This window comes from Coregonus lavaretus (genome assembly GCF_964263955.1).
Source record: "Coregonus lavaretus genome assembly, contig: HAP1_SCAFFOLD_3180, whole genome shotgun sequence".
In the NCBI taxonomy this organism is placed as follows: domain Eukaryota; kingdom Metazoa; phylum Chordata; class Actinopteri; order Salmoniformes; family Salmonidae; genus Coregonus; species Coregonus lavaretus.
In genome coordinates, this window is record NW_028164300.1 from 48816 (window position 1) to 67453 (window position 18638).

Consider the following 18638-nt stretch of genomic DNA (forward strand, 5'->3'; position numbering starts at 1 on the left):
AGCTGTTGAGAAGTCTTTTGGACCTAGACTTGGCACTCCGGTACCGCTTGCCGTGCGGTAGCAGAGAGAACAGTCTATGACTAGGGTGGCTGGAGTCTTTGACAATTTTGAGCATGGTGTGCTACGTCCCCTGTAGCTCAGTTGGTAGAGCATGGCGCTTGCAACGCCAGGGTTGTGGGTTCGTTTCCCACGGGGGGCCAGTATGAAAATGTATGCACTCACTAACTGTAAGTCGCTCTGGATAAGAGCGTCTGCTAAATGACTAAAATGTAAATGTAAAATGTGTGATTCATACATTCACAGGGAGCAGACAGGACGGTCCTGGGCTGCGTCTGAAATGGCACCCTATGTAGTCCACTACATTTGTCCAGAGCCTCCATATTCCCTATATAGTGCACTGCATTTTGACAGGCTTCCTATTCCACTTATAGCTCTTGTCAAAAGAAGTGCACGAATAGGTGTAATTTCACAGCCCTGGTATGTACAGCATCCCACTGTCTAGGCCCAGTTAGCTAAGCCCAGCACAGACAGACAGACAGGTGGCTCTATGGTGATTCCACAGGCAGACTGTGGCTCTAAGTACATAGTCCCCTGTCAGTCACAGCCCAGACCTGCATTACCTAGCGACATGACTATCTACAGCCTGGGACCATGCAGCTAAAGCAGCCAGGTTATAGTTCTGGAGTTACAGCCTGGGACCATGCAGCAGCCAGGCTATATTTCAGGAGTTACAGCCTGGGACCATGCAGCAGCCAGGCTATATTTTAGGAGTTACAGCCTGGGACCATGCAGCAGCCAGGCTATATTTCAGGAGTAGTCAGACTGTGCTGTCAAGTCAGATTACTCATGGGGCCATAAAGGATCAAGCATCGTGGAATAGGAGTGCTGATCTAGGATCAGATCCCCCTGTCCATGTAATATAATTCATAATGATATAAATGCAAAACTGATCCTAGAACAGGGGAGTCCAGTGTTAGAGGTCTGTCTGTCTGTCTGTCTGTCTGTCTGTCTGTCTGTCTGTCTGTCTGTCTGTCTGTCTGTCTGTCTGTCTGTCTGTCTGTCTGTCTGTCTGTCTGTCTGTCTGTCTGTCTGTCTGTCTGTCTGTCTGTCTGTCCAGCCTGTCTGTCTGTCTGACTGTCCCGTCTGTCTGTCTGTCTGTCTGTATGTCTGTCCAGTCTGTCTGTCTGTCTGTCTGTCTGTTTGTCTGTTTGTCTGTCTGTCTGTCTGTATGTCTGTCTGACTGTCTGTCCTGTCTGTCTGTATGTCTGTCTGTCTGTCTGTCTGTCTGTCTGTCTGTCTGACTAACTGTCTGTCCAGCCTGTCTGTCTGTCTGACTGTCCCGTCTGTCTGTCTGTCTGTCCAGTCTGTCTGTCTGTCTGTCTGTCTGTCTGTCTGTCTGTCTGTCTGTCTGTCTGTCTGTCTGTCTGTCTGTCTGTCTGTCTGTCTGTCTGTCTGTCTGTCTGTCTGTCTGTCTGTCTGTCCAGTCTGTCTGTCCTGTCTGTCTGTCCTGTCTGTCTGTCTGTCTGTCTGTCTGTCTGTCTGTATGTCTGTATGTCTGTATGTCTGTATGTCTGTATGTCCAGTCTGTCTGTCTGTCTGTCTGTTTGTCTGTCTGTCCAGTCCCATGATGGTCCCACTTACTGAGCTGACCTGACTCTTTCAGATCATAAATTAGCCAGTTAACTGCAGCCCCAGACCAGGGTAATGACCAGCCTCTGGGTAATGGATAAAATGGGCCACTAGAGAATTAGACTAAGCCTAAACACAGGCATTAGGGGTAGTAGTCCTTGTAGTGAGTTAGAAGGGTAGGAAAGGAGGGAGGAAAGGAGGGAGGAAAGGGAGATAGGGGTAGTAGACTAGTGCTTAGTGAGTTAGAGGGATAGTAGACTAGTGCTTAGTGAGTTAGAGGGGTAGTAGACTAGTGCTTAGTGAGTTAGAGGGATAGTAGACTAGTGCTTAGTGAATTAGAGGGATAGTAGACTAGTACTTAGTGAGTTAGAGGGATAGTAGACTAGTGCTTAGTGAGTTAGAGGGATAGTAGACTAGTGCTTAGTGAGTTAGAGGGATAGTAGACTAGTGCTTAGTGAGTTAGAGGGGTAGTAGACTAGTGTAAGTGAGTTAGAGGGATAGTAGACTAGTGCTTAGTGTGTTAGAGGGATAGTAGACTAGTGCCTAATGAGTTAGAGGGGTAGTAGACTAGTGCTTAGTGAGTTAGAGGGGTAGTAGACTAGTGCTTAGTGAGTTAGAAGGATAGTAGACTAGTGCTTAGTGAGTTAGAGGGATAGTAGACTAGTGCTTAGTGAGTTAGAGGGGTAGGGATAATAGACTAGTGCTTAGTGAGTTAGAAGGATAGTAGACTAGTCCTTAGTGAGTTAGAGGGATAGTAGACTAGTGCTTAATGAGTTAGAGGGGTAGTAGACTAGTGCTTAGTGTGTTAGAAGGATAGTAGACTAGTGCTTAGTGAGTTAGAGGGGTAGTAGACTAGTGCTTAGTGAGTTAGAGGGGTAGTAGACTAGTGTTAGTGAGTTAGAGGGATAGTAGACTAGTGCTTAGTGAGTTAGAGGGATAGTAGACTAGTGCTTAGTGAGTTAGAGGGATAGTAGACTAGTGCTTAGTGAGTTAGAGGGGTAGTAGACTAGTGCTTAGTGAGTTAGAGGGGTAGTAGACTAGTGTTAGTGAGTTAGAGGGATAGTAGACTAGTGCTTAGTGAGTTAGAAGGATAGTAGACTAGTGCTTAGTGAGTTAGAGGGATAGTAGACTAGTGCTAGTGAGTTAGAGGGGTAGTAGACTAGTGCTTAGTGAGTTAGAGGGATAGTAGACTAGTGCTTAGTGAGTTAAAAGGATAGTAGACTAGTGCTTAGTGAGTTAGAAGGAAAGTAGACTAGTGCTTAGGGATTAGAGGGATAGTAGACTAGTGCTTAGTGAGTTAGAGGGATAGTAGACTAGTGCTTAGTGAGTTAGAGGGATAGTAGACTAGTGCTTAGTGAGTTAGAGGGATAGTAGACTAGTGCTTAGTGAGTTAGAGGGATAGTAGACTAGTGCTTAGTGAGTTAGAGGGGTAGTAGACTAGTGCTTAGTGAGTTAGAGTGGTAGTAGACTAGTGCTTAGTGAGTTAGAGGGATAGTAGACTAGTGCTTAGTGAGTTAGAGGGATAGTAGACTAGTGTTAGTGAGTTAGAGGGATAGTAGACTAGTGCTTAGTGAGTTATAGGGGTAGTATATTAGTGCTTAGTGAGTTAGAGGGATAGTAGACTAGTGCTTAGTGAGTTAGAGGGGTAGTATATTAGTGCTTAGTGAGTTAGAGGGATAGTAGACTAGTGCTTAGTGAGTTAGAGGGATAGTAGACTAGTGTTAGTGAGTTAGAGGGATAGTAGACTAGTGCTTAGTGAGTTAGAGGGGTAGTATATTAGTGCTTAGTGAGTTAGAGGGATAGTAGACTAGTGCTTAATGAGTTAGAGGGATAGTAGACTAGTGTTAGTGAGTTAGAGGGGTAGTAGACTAGTGTTTAGTGAGTTAGAGGGGTAGTAGACTAGTGCTTAGTGAGTTAGAGGGGTAGTATATTAGTGCTTAGTGAGTTAGAGGGATAGTAGACTAGTGCTTAGTGAGTTAGAGGGATAGTAGACTAGTGCTTAGTGAGTTAGAGGGGTAGTAGACTAGTGCTTAGTGAGTTAGAGGGGAAGCAGACTAGTGCTTAGTGAGTTAGAATGATAGTAGACTAGTGCTTAGTGAGTTAGAGGGATAGTAGACTAGTGCTTAGTGAGTTAGAGGGGTAGTAGACTAGTGCTTAGTGAGTTAGAGGGATAGTAGACTAGTGCTTAGTGAGTTAGAGGGATAGTAGACTCGTGCTTAGTGAGTTAGAGGGGTAGTAGACTAGAGCTTAGTGAGTTAGAGGGATAGTAGACTAGTGTTAGTGAGTTAGAGGGGTAGTAGACTAGTGCTTAGTGAGTTAGAGGGATAGTAGACTAGTGTTAGTGAGTTAGAGGGATAGTAGACTAGTGCTTAGTGAGTTAGAGGGGTAGTATATTAGTGCTTAGTGAGTTAGAGGGGTAGTAGACTAGTGCTTAGTGAGTTAGAGGGGTAGTATATTAGTGCTTAGTGAGTTAGAGGGATAGTAGACTAGTGCTTAGTGAGTTAGAGGGATAGTAGACTAGTGCTTAGTGAGTTAGATGGATAGTATATTAGTGCTTAGTGAGTTAGAGGGGTAGTAGACTAGTGCTTAGTGAGTTTGAGGGGTAGTAGACTAGTGCTTAGTGAGTTAGAGGGGTTGGGATAGTAGACTAGTGCTTAGTGAGTTAGAAGGGGTAGTAGACTAGTGCTTAGTGAGTTAGAGGGGTAGTAAACTAGTGCTAAGTGAGTTAGAAGGATAGTAGACTAGTGCTTAGCGAGTTAGAGGGGTAGTAGACTAGTGCTTAGTGAGTTAGAGGGGTAGTAGACTAATGCTTAGTGAGTTAGAGGGATAGTAGACTAGTGCTTAGTGAGTTAGAGGGGTAGTAGACTAGTGCTTAGTGAGTTAGAAGGATAGTAGACTAGTGCTTAGTGAGTTAGAGGGATAGTAGACTAGTGCTTAGTGAGTTAGATGGATAGTATATTAGTGCTTAGTGAGTTAGAGGGGTAGTAGACTAGTGCTTAGTGAGTTTGAGGGGTAGTAGACTAGTGCTTAGTGAGTTAGAAGGATAGTAGACTACTGCTTATTGAGTTAGAGGGGTAGTAGACTAGTGCTTAGTGAGTTAGCGGGGTAGTAGACTAGTGCTTAGTGTGTTAGAAGGATAGTAGACTAGTGCTTAGTGAGTTAGAGAGGTAGTAGACTAGTGCTTAGTGAGTTAGAGGGGTAGTAGACTACTGCTTATTGAGTTAGAGGGGTAGTAGACTAGTGCTTAGTGAGTTAGCGAGGTAGTAGACTAGTGCTTAGTGTGTTAGAAGGAGAGTAGACTAGTGCTTAGTGAGTTAGAGGGGTAGTAGACTAGTGCTTAGTGAGTTAGAGGGATAGTAGATTAGTGCTTAGTGAGTTAGAGGGATAGTAGACTAATGCTTAGTGAGTTAGAGGGATAGTAGACAAGTGCTTAGTGAGTTAGAGGGGTAGTAGACTAGTGCTTAGTGAGTTAGAGGAATAGGAAAGGAATGAGGAAAGGAGGGAGGAAAGGAATGCGGAAAGGAGGGAGGAAAGGGAGATAGGGTTAGTAGACTAGTGCTTAGTGAGTTAGAGGGGTAGGGATAGTAGACTAGTGCTTAGTGAGTTAGAAGGGATAGTAGACTAGTGATTAGTGAGTTAGAGGGGTAGTAAACTAGTGCTAAGTGAGTTAGAAGGATAGTAGACTAGTGCTTAGTGAGTTAGAGGGATAGTAGACTAGTGAGTTAGAAGGATAGTAGACTAGTGCTTAGTGAGTTAGAGGGTTAGGAAAGGAGGGAGGAAAGGGAGATGGGGTAGTACATTTTACATTTACATTTTAGTCATTTAGCAGACGCTCTTATCCAGAGCGACTTACAGGAGCAATTAGGGTTAATGCCTTGCTCAAGGGCACATCGACAGATTTTTCACCTAGTTGGCTCGGGGATTAGAACCAGCGACATTTCGGTTACTGGCACAACGCTCTTAACCACTAAGCTACCTGCCGCCCTAACTAGTAGACTAGTGCTTAGTGAGTTAGAGGGGTAGGGATAGTAGACTAGTATTAGTGAGTTAGAGGGGTAGGAAAGGAGGGAGGAAAGGAATGAGGAAGGGAGGGAGGAAAGGAGGGAGGAAAGGGAGATAGGGGTAGTAGACTAGTGCTTAGTGAGTTAGAGGGGTAGTAGACTACTGCTTATTGAGTTAGAGGGGTAGTAGACTAGTGCTTAGTGAGTTAGAGGGATAGTAGACTATTGCTTAGTGAGTTAGAGGGATTATAGACTAGTGCTTAGTGAGTTAGAGGGGTAGGGATAGTAGACTAGTGCTTAGTGAGTTAGAGGGGTAGTAGACTAGTGCTTAGTGAGTTAGAGGGGTAGGGATAGTAGACTAGTGCTTAGTGAGTTAGAGGGATAGTAGACTAGTGCTTAGTGAGTTAGAGGGGTAGGGATAATAGACTAGTGCTTAGTGAGTTAGATGGATAGTAGACTAGTGTTAGTGAGTTAGAGGGATAGTAAACTAGTGCTTAGTGAGTTAGAAGGATAGTAGACTAGTGCTTAGTGAGTTAGAAGGATAGTAGACTAGTGCTTAGTGAGTTAGAGGGATAGTAGACTAGTGCTTAGTGAGTTAGAAGGATAGTACACTAGTGCTTAGTGAGTTAGAAGGAGAGTAGACTAGTGCTTAGGGATTAGAGGGATAGTAGACTAGTGCTTAGTGAGTTAGAGGGATAGTAGACTAGTGCTTAGTGAGTTAGAGGGGTAGTAGACTAGTGCTTAGTGAGTTAGAGGGGTAGTAGACTAGTACTTAGTGAGTTAGAGGGGTAGTAGACTAGTGCTTAGTGAGTTAGAGGGGTAGTAGACTAGTGCTTAGTGAGTTAGAGGGGTAGTAGACTAGTGTTAGTGAGTTAGAGGGATAGTAGACTAGTGCTTAGTGAGTTAGAAGGATAGTAGACTAGTGCTTAGTGAGTTAGAGGGATAGTAGACTAGTGCTTAGTGAGTTAGAGGGGTAGGGATAATAGACTAGTGCTTAGTGAGTTAGATGGATAGTAGACTAGTGTTAGTGAGTTAGAGGGATAGTAAACTAGTGCTTAGTGAGTTAGAAGGATAGTAGACTAGTGCTTAGTGAGTTAGAAGGATAGTAGACTAGTGCTTAGTGAGTTAGAGGGATAGTAGACTAGTGCTTAGTGAGTTAGAAGGATAGTACACTAGTGCTTAGTGAGTTAGAAGGAGAGTAGACTAGTGCTTAGGGATTAGAGGGATAGTAGACTAGTGCTTAGTGAGTTAGAGGGATAGTAGACTAGTGCTTAGTGAGTTAGAGGGATAGTAGACTAGTGCTTAGTGAGTTAGAGGGGTAGTAGACTAGTGCTTAGTGAGTTAAGAGGGGTAGTAGACTAGTGCTTAGTGAGTTAGAGGGATAGTAGACTAGTGCTTAGTGAGTTAGAGGGATAGTAGACTAGTGTTAGTGAGTTAGAGGGGTAGTAGACTAGTGCTTCGTGAGTTAGAGGGATAGTAGACTAGTGCTTAGTGAGTTAGAGGGATAGTAGACTAGTGCTTATTGAGTTAGAGGGGTAGTAGACTAGTGCTTAGTGAGTTAGAGGGATAGTAGACTAGTGCTTAGTGAGTTAGAGGGATAGTAGACTAGTGCTTAGTGAGTTAGAGGGATAGTAGACTAGTGCTTAGTGAGTTAGAGGGGTAGTAGACTAGTGCTTAATGAGTTAGAGGGATAGTAGACTAGTGTTAGTGAGTTAGAGGGGTAGTAGACTAGTGCTTCGTGAGTTAGAGGGATAGTAGACTAGTGTTAGTGAGTTAGAGGGATAGTAGACTAGTGCTTAGTGAGTTAGAGGGGTAGTATATTAGTGCTTAGTGAGTTAGAGGGATAGTAGACTAGTGCTTAGTGAGTTAGAGGGGTAGTATATTAGTGCTTAGTGAGTTAGAGGGATAGTAGACTAGTGCTTAGTGAGTTAGAGGGATAGTAGACTAGTGCTTAGTGAGTTAGATGGATAGTATATTAGTGCTTAGTGAGTTAGAGGGGTAGTAGACTAGTGCTTAGTGAGTTTGAGGGGTAGTAGACTAGTGCTTAGTGAGTTAGAGGGATAGTAGACTAGTGCTTAGTGAGTTAGAGGGATAGTAGACTAGTGCTTAGTGAGTTAGAGGGGTAGTAGACTAGTGCTTAGTGAGTTAGAGGGATAGTAGACTAGTGCTTAGTGAGTTAGAGGGATAGTAGACTAGTGCTTAGTGAGTTAGAGAGATAGTAGACTAGTGCTTAGGGATTAGAGGGATAGTAGACTAGTGCTTAGTGTGTTAGAGGGATAGTAGACTAGTGCTTAGTGTGTTAGCGGGATAGTAGACTAGTGCTTAGGGATTAGAGGGATAGTAAACTAGTGCTTAGTGTGTTAGAGGGATAGTAGACTAGTGCTTAGTGTGTTAGAGGGGTAGTAGACTAGTGCTTAGTGAGTTAGAGGGGTAGTAGACTAGTGTTAGTGAGTTCGAGGGATAGTAGACTAGTGCTTAGTGAGTTAGACGGATAGTAGACTAGTGCTTAGTGAGTTAGAGGGGTAGTAGACTAGTGCTTAGTGAGTTAGAGGGGTAGTAGACTAGTGCTTAGTGAGTTAGAGGGGTAGTAAACTAGTGCTAAGTGAGTTAGAGGGATAGTAGACTAGTGCTTAGTGAGTTAGAGGGGTAGTAGACTAGTGCTTAGTGAGTTAGAGGGGTAGTAAACTAGTGCTAAGTGAGTTAGAGGGATAGTAAACTAGTGCTTAGTGAGTTAGAGGGGTAGTAGACTAGTGCTTAGTGAGTTAGAGGGGTAGTAGACTAGTACTTAGTGAGTTAGAGGGGTAGTAGACTAGTGCTTAGTGAGTTAGAGGGGTAGTAGACTAGTGCTTAGTGAGTTAGAGGGGTAGTAAACTAGTGCTAAGTGAGTTAGAGGGATAGTAAACTAGTGCTTAGTGAGTTAGAGGGGTAGTAGACTAGTGCTTAGTGAGTTAGAGGGGTAGTAGACTAGTACTTAGTGAGTTAGAGGGGTATTAGACTAGTGCTTAGTGAGATAGAGGGGTAGTAGACTAGTGCTTAGTGAGTTAGAGGGGTAGTAGACTAGTGCTTAGTGAGTTAGAGGGATAGTAGACTAGTGCTTAGTGAGTTAGAAGGAGAGTAGACTAGTGCTTAGTGAGTTAGAGGGGTAGTAGACTAGTGGTTAGTGAGTTAGAGGGATAGTAGACTAGTGCTTAGTGAGTTAGAAGGATAGTAGACTAGTGCTTAGTGAGTTAGAGGGGTAGTAGACTAGTGCTTAGTGAGTTAGATGGATAGTAGACTAGTGCTTAGTGAGTTAGAAGGATAGTAGACTAGTGCTTAGTGAGTTAGAGGGGTAGTAGACTAGTGCTTAGTGAGTTAGATGGATAGTAGACTAGTGCTTAGTGAGTTAGAAGGAGAGTAGACTAGTGCTTAGTGAGTTAGAGGGATATTAGACTAGTGCTTAGTGAGTTAGAGGGGTAGTAGACTAGTGTTAGTGAGTTAGAGGGGTAGTAGACTAGTGCTTAGTGAGTTAGAGGGATAGTAGACTAGTGCTTAGTGAGTTAGAGGGGTAGTAGACTAGTGCTTAGTGAGTTAGAGGGGTAGTAGACTAGTGCTTAGTGAGTTAGAGGGATAGTAGACTAGGGCTTAGTGAGTTAGAGGGATAGTAGACTAGTGCTTATTGAGTTAGAGGGGTAGTAGACTAGTGCTTAGTGAGTTAGAGGGGTAGTAGACTAGTGCTTAGTGAGTTAGAGGGATAGTAGACTAGTGCTTATACAGTCACTAACATTAGGAGTTGGTTGGTAGTGTATATCTAATACTACTTTAGTACAGTCACTAACATTAGGAGATGGTTGGTAGTGTATATCTAATACTACTTTAGTACAGTCACTAACATTAGGAGATGGTTGGTAGTGTATATCTAATACTACTTTAGTACAGTCACTAACATTAGGAGATGGTTGGTAGTGTATATCTAATACTACTTTAGTACAGTCACTAACATTAGGAGTTGGTTGGTAGTGTATATCTAATACTACTTTCGTACAGTCACTAACATTAGGAGATGGTTGGTAGTGTATATCTAATACTACTTTCGTACAGTCACTAACATTAGGAGATGGTTGGTAGTGTATATCTAATACTACTTTAGTACAGTCACTAACATTAGGAGTTGGTTGGTAGTGTATATCTAATACTACTTTAGTACAGTCACTAACATTAGGAGATGGTTGGTAGTGTATATCTAATACTACTTTCGTACAGTCACTAACATTAGGAGATGGTTGGTAGTGTATATCTAATACTACTTTCGTACAGTCACTAACATTAGGAGATGGTTGGTAGTGTATATCTAATACTACTTTATTACAGTCACTAACATTAGGAGTTGGCTGGTTGGTAGTGTATGTCTCGCGGGTAGTGTTATTACTAGTTTATTTACAATGAATTACACAGTTATAAATACTACTAAATTGCTACTTTGTCACAAATAAGGTATTTGCTTATCTCCTCCTGAATATGTGTAACCAACTACTGCAGAAATAGGCAGGGTAAAGCCTTAGTTGCACACTGCAGACTGGAGCCTTGGGGGGTCCTTGGCCTATGGGGAACGTTCCTTTTGGAAAGACCTCATTACTCCAATACAAACACACAGGGGGTTGCTCTTTCCTTCTGACGCAATCACATAAACCAACAAACCCTCTTCCCCTTTAGTCTCTCCATACATCTCTCTCTCCACTACACTCATATGTTCCATCTCTCTCTCCCTGAGAGCCTACCTGTTACTGTGTGAGGTGTGAAAAAAACACCAACCACAACAACTAGCTATCAGCATCGCTGCAACACTGCTGCAATTATCTGCCATATTTCTTGGATACACAAGCGGAGTGCATTTCTCAAGGCCCTGAGGGAGTCACAGAGAAACTTACTACCAATCAAAATGTACACTTAGTCCCAGAGCAAAACAAACCTAGATGAAAGATGGATGAATAATGCATTAGATAGAGATGAGAGAGAGAGAGAGAGAGAGAGAGAGAGAGAGAGAGAGAGAGAGAGAGAGAGAGAGAGAGAGAGAGAGAGAGAGAGAGAGAGATTTGCTATATAAATTGATGGAAAGTGGTATTGGTGGAAAAACATACGACATTATAAAATCCATGAACACAAACAACAAGTGTTGTTAAAATGGACCAATAACACAAACATTTATTTCCACAGGGCCGTGGGGTGAGACAGGTATGCAGCTCAACCTACTAATCTTTAGTCAAATGTCTACTGTTTGCTGATGATCTGGTGCATCTTTCCCCAACCAAGGAGGGCCTACAGCAGCACATACAGTTGAAGTCGGAAGTTTACATACACCTTAGCCAAATACATTTAAACTAAGTTTTTCATAATAACAATTGGTAACACACTACGCCGTGAAGGACTGAAATCCTGCAGCGCCCGCAAGGTCCCCCTGCTCAAGAAAGCACATATACAGTGGGGGAAAAAAAGTATTTAGTCAGCCACCAATTGTGCAAGTTCTCCCACTTAAAAAGATGAGAGAGGCCTGTAATTTTCATCATAGGTACACATTCAACTATGACAGACAAATGGAGAAAAAAAAATCCAGAAAATCACATCGACCCAGCCACGTTTCATCTTCAATGCCCTTGCTGATGGAAGGAGGTTTTCACTCAAAATCTCACGATACATGGCCCCATTCATTCTTTCCTTTAGACGGATCAGTCGTCCTGGTCCCTTTGCAGAAAAACAGCCCCAAAGCATGATGTTTCCACCCCCATGCTTCACAGTAGGTATGGTGTTCTTTGGATGCAACTCAGCATTCTTTGTCCTCCAAACACGACGAGTTGAGTTTTTACCAAAAAGTTCTATTTTGGTTTCATCTGACCATATGACATTCTCCCAATCCTCTTCTGGATCATCCAAATGCACTCTAGCAAACTTCAGACGGGCCTGGACATGTACTGGCTTAAGCAGGGGGACACGTCTGGCACTGCAGGATTTGAGTCCCTGGCGGCGTAGTGTGTTACTGATGGTAGGCTTTCTTACTTTGGTCCCAGCTCTCTGCAGGTCATTCACTAGGTCCCCCCTGTGTGGTACTGGGATTTTTGCTCACAGTTCTTGTGATCATTTTGACCCCACGGGGTGAGATCTTGCGTGGAGCCCCAGATCGAGGGAGATTATCAGTGGTCTTGTATGTCTTCCATTTCCTAATAATTGCTCCCACAGTTGATTTCTTCAAACCAAGCTGCTTACCTATTGCAGATTCAGTCTTCCCAGCCTGGTGCAGGTCTACAATTTTGTTTCTGGTGTCCTTTGACAGCTCTTTGGTCTTGGCCATAATGGAGTTTGGAGTGTGACTGTTTGAGGTTGTGGACAGGTGTCTTTTATACTGATAACAAGTTCAAACAGGTGCCATTAATACAGATAACGAGTGGAGGACAGAGGAGCCTCTTAAAGAAAAAGTTACAGGTCTGTGAGAACCAGAAATCTTGCTTGTTTGTAGGTGACCAAATACTTATTTTCCACCATAATTTGCAAATAAATTCATAAAAAATCCTACAATGTGATTTTCTGGATTTTTTTTTTCTCAATCTGTCTGTCATAGTTGACGTGTACCTATGATGAAAATTACAGGCCTCTCTCATCTTTTTAAGTGGGAGAACTTGCACAATTGGTGGCTGACTAAATACTTTTTTTCCCCACTGTACATGCCCGTCTGAAGTTTGCCAATGAACATCTGAATGATTTAGAGGAGAACTGGGTGAAAGTGTTGTGGTCAGATGAGACCAAAATGGAGCTCTTTGGCATTAACTCAACTCGCCGTGTTTGGAGGAGGAGGAATGCTGCCTATGACCCCAAGAACACCATCCCCACCGTCAAACATGGAGGTGGAAACATTATGCTTTGGGAGTGTTTTTCTGCTAAGGGGACAGGACAACTTCACTGCATCAAAGGGACGATGGACGGGGCCATGCACCGTCAAATCTTGGGTGAGAACCTCCTTCCCTCAGCCAGGGCATTGAAAATGGGTCGTGGATGGGTATTCCAGCATGACAATGACCCAAGGCAACTAAGGAGTGGCTCAAGAAGAAGCACATTAAGGTCCTGGAGTGGCCTAGCCAGTCTCCAGACCTTAATCCCATAGAAAATCTGTGGAGGGAGCTGAAGGTTCGAGTTGCCAAATGTCAGCCTCAAAACCTTAATGACTTGGAGAAGATCTGTAAAGAGGAGTGGAGCAAAATCCCTCCTGAGATGTGTGCAAACCTGGTGGCCAACTACAAGAAACGTCTGACCTCTGTGATTGCCAACAAGGGTTTTGCCACCAAGTACTAAGTCATGTTTTGCAGAGGGGTCAAATACTTATTTCCCTCATTAAAATACAAATCAATTTATAACATTTTTGACATGCGTTTTTCTGGATTTTTTTGTTGTTATTCTGTCTCTCACGGTTTAAATAAACCTACCATCAAAATTATAGACTGATCATTTTTTTGTCAGTGGGCAAACGTACAAAATCAGCAGGGGATCAAATACTTTTTTCCCTCACTGTATATATATATATATATATATATATATATATACATATATATATATATATATACACATACATACGCATACATACATATACGAATATACATACATATATATATATATACATACATATCCTTTAAAAATATATATATATTTCCCTTTATTACTTTCCAACCCCACCATCCCTTCCCTAATTGGAGTAAACTAATGAACAACAATGCTTAGGCCTCTACTTCATGCTTATACATACTATATACATTTTATGGACACAGTCAATAATTATATTTTGTTTGTTTTTACTCCTGAACTTCCTCCGATCATTTTCATGACGTCCATCTGGTATGCTTCTATATGCCATATCTTTCTAACTGTGCTCTTTCACAAAAGCTCACAATATATAACCTATATACCTATTATGGACACAGCATGTCTTACACTATTTATCTTGTTGTTATTAGTTGTTGTTATTAGTCCCATCCTTCAGCTTCATTCAACACCTCCCATCTATCTCTTAACACCATCCATATTGGATTTCTATTTGCCATATATTTTTCAACTGTACTGTGATGTTTTACAAAAGTTCTGAACCTTTCTATTCTCATTGTTTCTACAGTTTGTGAATTGAAAATAAACATTTTTGCTAAAAGTATTATTATATTATTGATCAATTGACTATGACTTTTCAGATCACCCAGTAGTGCTATCTGCAGGGTCAGCTCCATGCAAATATTGCAATCCTTCAGCCATTTCTGGACCTGTGTCCAGAAACAAGCTACAAATGGACAGTACCAAAACAAATGATCTAATGATTCTGTCTCTTCACAGCCAAATCTGCAGAGCTGGGAAGATTATATCCCCCATACAAATAACATTCTATTGGTAGCAAGAATTTTATATAATAATTTAAATCGAAAAATTATAAGTTTTGAATCCAGCATCGTTTTGCGTATCAGTTCATAAACACTATGCCATGGAATCGGTACGTCAAAAATCTATTCCCAACTATTTTGCAATCTATATGGAACGGCTGTCAATCTTTTGGTCCTTAAATGAAACTGGTAAACCTTTTTATTTATCACAATATTTATCACAATTTTCTTTCCATTTTTGCGGTAATGCTGCAATTATTTGGTTGTAATTTTGGGTAGAACAGACATGTTTTTGTTAGCTGAATGTGCGACATAACTCCACCATTCCTACCGATAATATCATTTACGAAGATTATACCTTTTTTAAACATTTTCTCAAAAAATAACGTTTTTTTATCAAATAGTATATTTGAGTTTAACCACAATATTTGTTGCAATATTTGTTCTGTCATTTCTGGAGGATTAAATTGAAATTGCAACCAACTTTCTATGGCTTGTTTTAGAAATAGTGATATTTGGGAGATGATTTCCTCCAGCATCTTCACAAGGTCCTTTGCTGTTGTTCTGGGATTGATTTGCATGTTTCACACCAAAGTACATGACATCATTCATGGAATTTTCCAAGCTGTTTAAAGGCACAGTCAACTTAGTGTATGTAAACTTCTGACACACTGGAATTGTGATACAGTGAATTATAAGTGAAATAATATGTCTGTAAACAATTGTTGGAAAAATTACTTGTGTCATGCACAAAGTAGATGTCCTAACCGACTTGCCAAAACTATAGTTTGTTAACAAGAATTTTGTGGAGTGGTTGGAAAACAAGTTTTAATGACTCCAACCTAAGTGTATGTAAACTTCCGTCAGACCTGGTCCCTGACAGTAAATCTCAGTAACACAAAAACAATGGTGTTCCAAAAAAGGTCCAGTTGCCAGGACTACAAATACAAATTGCATCTAGACACCGTTGCCCTAGAGCACACAAAAAACTATACATCAAATGGAAAATTCGACATACCAACTAGGATCTGGCTAAAAACACTTGAATCAGTTATAGAACCCATTGCCCTTCATGGTTGTGAGGTCTGGGATCCGTTCACCAATCAAGAATTCACAAAATGGGACAAACACCAAATTGAGACTCCGCATGTAGATTCTGCAAAAATATCCTCAGTGAACAATGTAAAACACAAAATAATGCATGCAGCGCAGAATTAGGCCGATACCTGCTAATTATCAAAATCCAGAAAAGAGCCATTAAATTCTACAACCACCTAAATGGAAGCGATTCCCAAGCCTTCCATAACAAAGCCATCAACTACAGAGAGATTAACCTGGAGAAGAGTCCCCTAAGCAAGCTGGTCCAGCTCAGCATTCAACACTATAGTGCCTTCAAAGCTCATCACTAAGCTAAGGACCATGGGACTAAACACCTCCCTCTGCAACTGGATCCTGGACTTCCTGACGGGCCGCCCCTAGGTGGTAAGAGTAGGTAACAACACATTCGCCACGCTGATCCTCAACACGGGGGCCCCTCAGGGGTGCGTGCTCAGTCCCCTCCTGTACTCCCTGTTCACTCATGACTGCATGGCCAGGCACGACTCCAACACTATCATTAAGTTTGCCGATGACACAACAGTGGTAGGCCTGATCACCGACAACGACGAGACAGCCTATAGGGAAGAGGTCAGAGACCTGGCTGTGTGGTGCCAGGACAACAACCTCAAGACAAAGGAGATGATTGTGGACTACAGGAAAAAGAAGAGGACCGAGCACGCCCCCATTCTCATCGACGGGGCTGTAGGGGAGCAGGTCCACATCACCAACAAACTAACATGGTCCAAGCACACCAAGACAGTCGTGAAGAGGGCACGACAAAACCTATTCCCCCTAAGGAGACTGAAACAATTTGGCATGGGTCCTCAGATCCTCAAAAGGTTCTACAGCTGCACCATCGAGAGCATCCTGACTGGTTGCATCACTGCCTGGTCTGGCAACTGCTCGGCCTCCGACCGCAAGGCACTACAGAGGGTAGTGCGTACGGCCCAGTACATCACTGGGGCCAAGCTTCCTGCCATCCAGGACCTCTATACCAGGCGGTGTCAGAGGAAGCCCTAAAAATTGTCAAAGATTCCAGCCACCCTAGTCATAGACTGTTCTCTCTGCTACCGCACGGCAAGCGGTACCGGAGCGCCAAGTCTAGGTCCAAGAGGCTTTTAAACAGCTTCTACCCCCAAGCCATAAGACTCCTGAACATCTAATCAAATGGCTACCCAGACTATTTGCAGTAGTCCCCACCCCCTCTTTTACGCTGCTGCTACTCTCTGTTTATTATCTATGCATAGTCACTTTAATAACTCTACCTACATGTACAAATTACCCCAATTACCTCGACTAACCGGTGCCCCCGCACATTGACTCGGTACCGGTACCCCCTGTATATAGCCTCGCTATTGTTATTTTTACTGCTGCTCTTTAATAGTTTGTTACTTTTATTTTGTATTATTTTATATTGTATTTTTGTGTGATTTATTTTGGTATTATTTCTTAAAACTGCATTGTTGGTTAAGGGCTTGTAAGTAAGCATTTCACTGTAAGGTCTACACCTGTTGTATTCGGCACATGTGACAAATAACATTTGATTTGATTTGATTTGTTCACAAACACAAACAGATCCCACAGAGCCCCAGGACAGCAACACAGTTAGACCCAACCAAACCATGAGAAAAAAAAAAGATAATTACTTGACACATTGGAAAGAATTAACAAAAAAACTGAGCAAACTAGAATGCTATTTGGCCCAAACCAAGAGTAAACAGTGGCAGAATACCTGACCACTATGACTGACCCAAAATTAAGGAAAGCTTTGACTATGTACAGACTCAGTGAGTAGGCAGACCTGGCTCTCAAGAGAAGACAGGCTATGTGCACACTGTCCACAAAATGAGGTGGAAACTGTGCTGCACTTCCTAACCTCCTGCCAAATGTATGACCATATTAGAGACACATATTTCCCTCAGATTACACAGACCCACAAAGAATTCTAAAACAAACCCAATTTTGATAACCTCCCATATCTATTGGGATGAAATACCAGTGTGCAATCACAGCAGAAAGATTTGTGACCTGTTGCCACAAGAAAAGGGCAACCAGTGAAGAACAAACACCAGTGTAAATACAACCCATATTTATGTTTATTTATTTTCCCTTTTGTACTTTAACTATTTGCACATTGTTACAATACTGTATAAAGCCATAATATGACATTTGAAATGTCTCTATTACTTTCAAACTTTTGTGAGTGTAATGTTTACTGTTCATTTTTGTTCATGATCTATTTCACTTGCTTTGGCAATGTAAACATATGCTTCCCATGCCAATAAAGCCCTTTGAATTTACAGTTTTCTCAATTGCTAAAACACTAAACCCTATTGTCTGAACCAAATGCTCAGTTGCCTGAACCCACTGATTGAATCAATCACTCTTTTGGCAAAACCATAAGCACTTTTCACCTGTTTAGACATAACTTGCCAACACATTTTCATTGTGATGCACCCGTGCTGCATAATGGTGAGCACAGGTGACAAAAGTCAAACACAATTAGAGCACAGGTGTCACCACTTGAACACAACAACTCAAAATTGATCACACTTGTGGCTAATGATGTGAGGGAACATATACAGTAAGCCAGTTCAGAGAGCACTGGTTTGTGAGGCCCTACAATGGATAGAAATCTGAGAGGAAGAGTTCGTGTGAGAGGAGGTCGAGGTGGTCGAGGTGGTCAGCGAAGACAAAGAACAGTAATATCTGATGAAATCAGAGCTACTGTGATTGACCATGTTCTTGTCCATGGTATGAGCATGAGGGAGGCTGGACAAAGGGTACAACTAAACATCAGTAGATTCACTGTGTCCACCATAATCCGAAGATTTAGAGAAGAGAACAGGTAATTACCTTTTTTTGACATTATAGTACAGTATGTAAATGTTGACAGCAATTACTGTATGACATACTATATACTGTACCACAGTATACTGTAAGTAAATATATGTTTCAGTACATCACTGTACCAATGTACTGTAGTATTGTAATGGAGGGTTGGTCTAACTGTTTGTAGGCCTAGTATTCCATGTATATTTTTTGTAGCTCCATGTTCTCTTTTTGTAGAATTGAAAGACTGCCACATGGGGGTGGGAGGACAGGTATGTTCTCCCCACACCAAGAGACCCTAATTGTTGATATGGTCCGTGAGAACAATGCCATTAAACTGAGCGAAATTCAGCAGAAGATCATTGAGGACCATTTAAATTTTGAGGGTATCAACAGTGTCAGCCTCTCTACTGTTGATCGTGTCCTCAAGCGCAACAGACTGCGCATGAAACAGCTATACAGAGTGCCCTTTGATCGCAACTCAGACAGAGTCAAAGAGCAAAGATTCCAGTATGTACAGGTTGGCATATATCCAGACACATTCAATGTTGATTACTCTAAGTAGTGATTTACTGTAGTGGCCTAAATCACTTTTTCCGTATCACTTACAAAACGATATCTATTTCTACAGAGGGTTTTTCAACTGGATGCAATGGAAAGACCCCATCAATACATCTACATGGATGAAGCTGGGTTT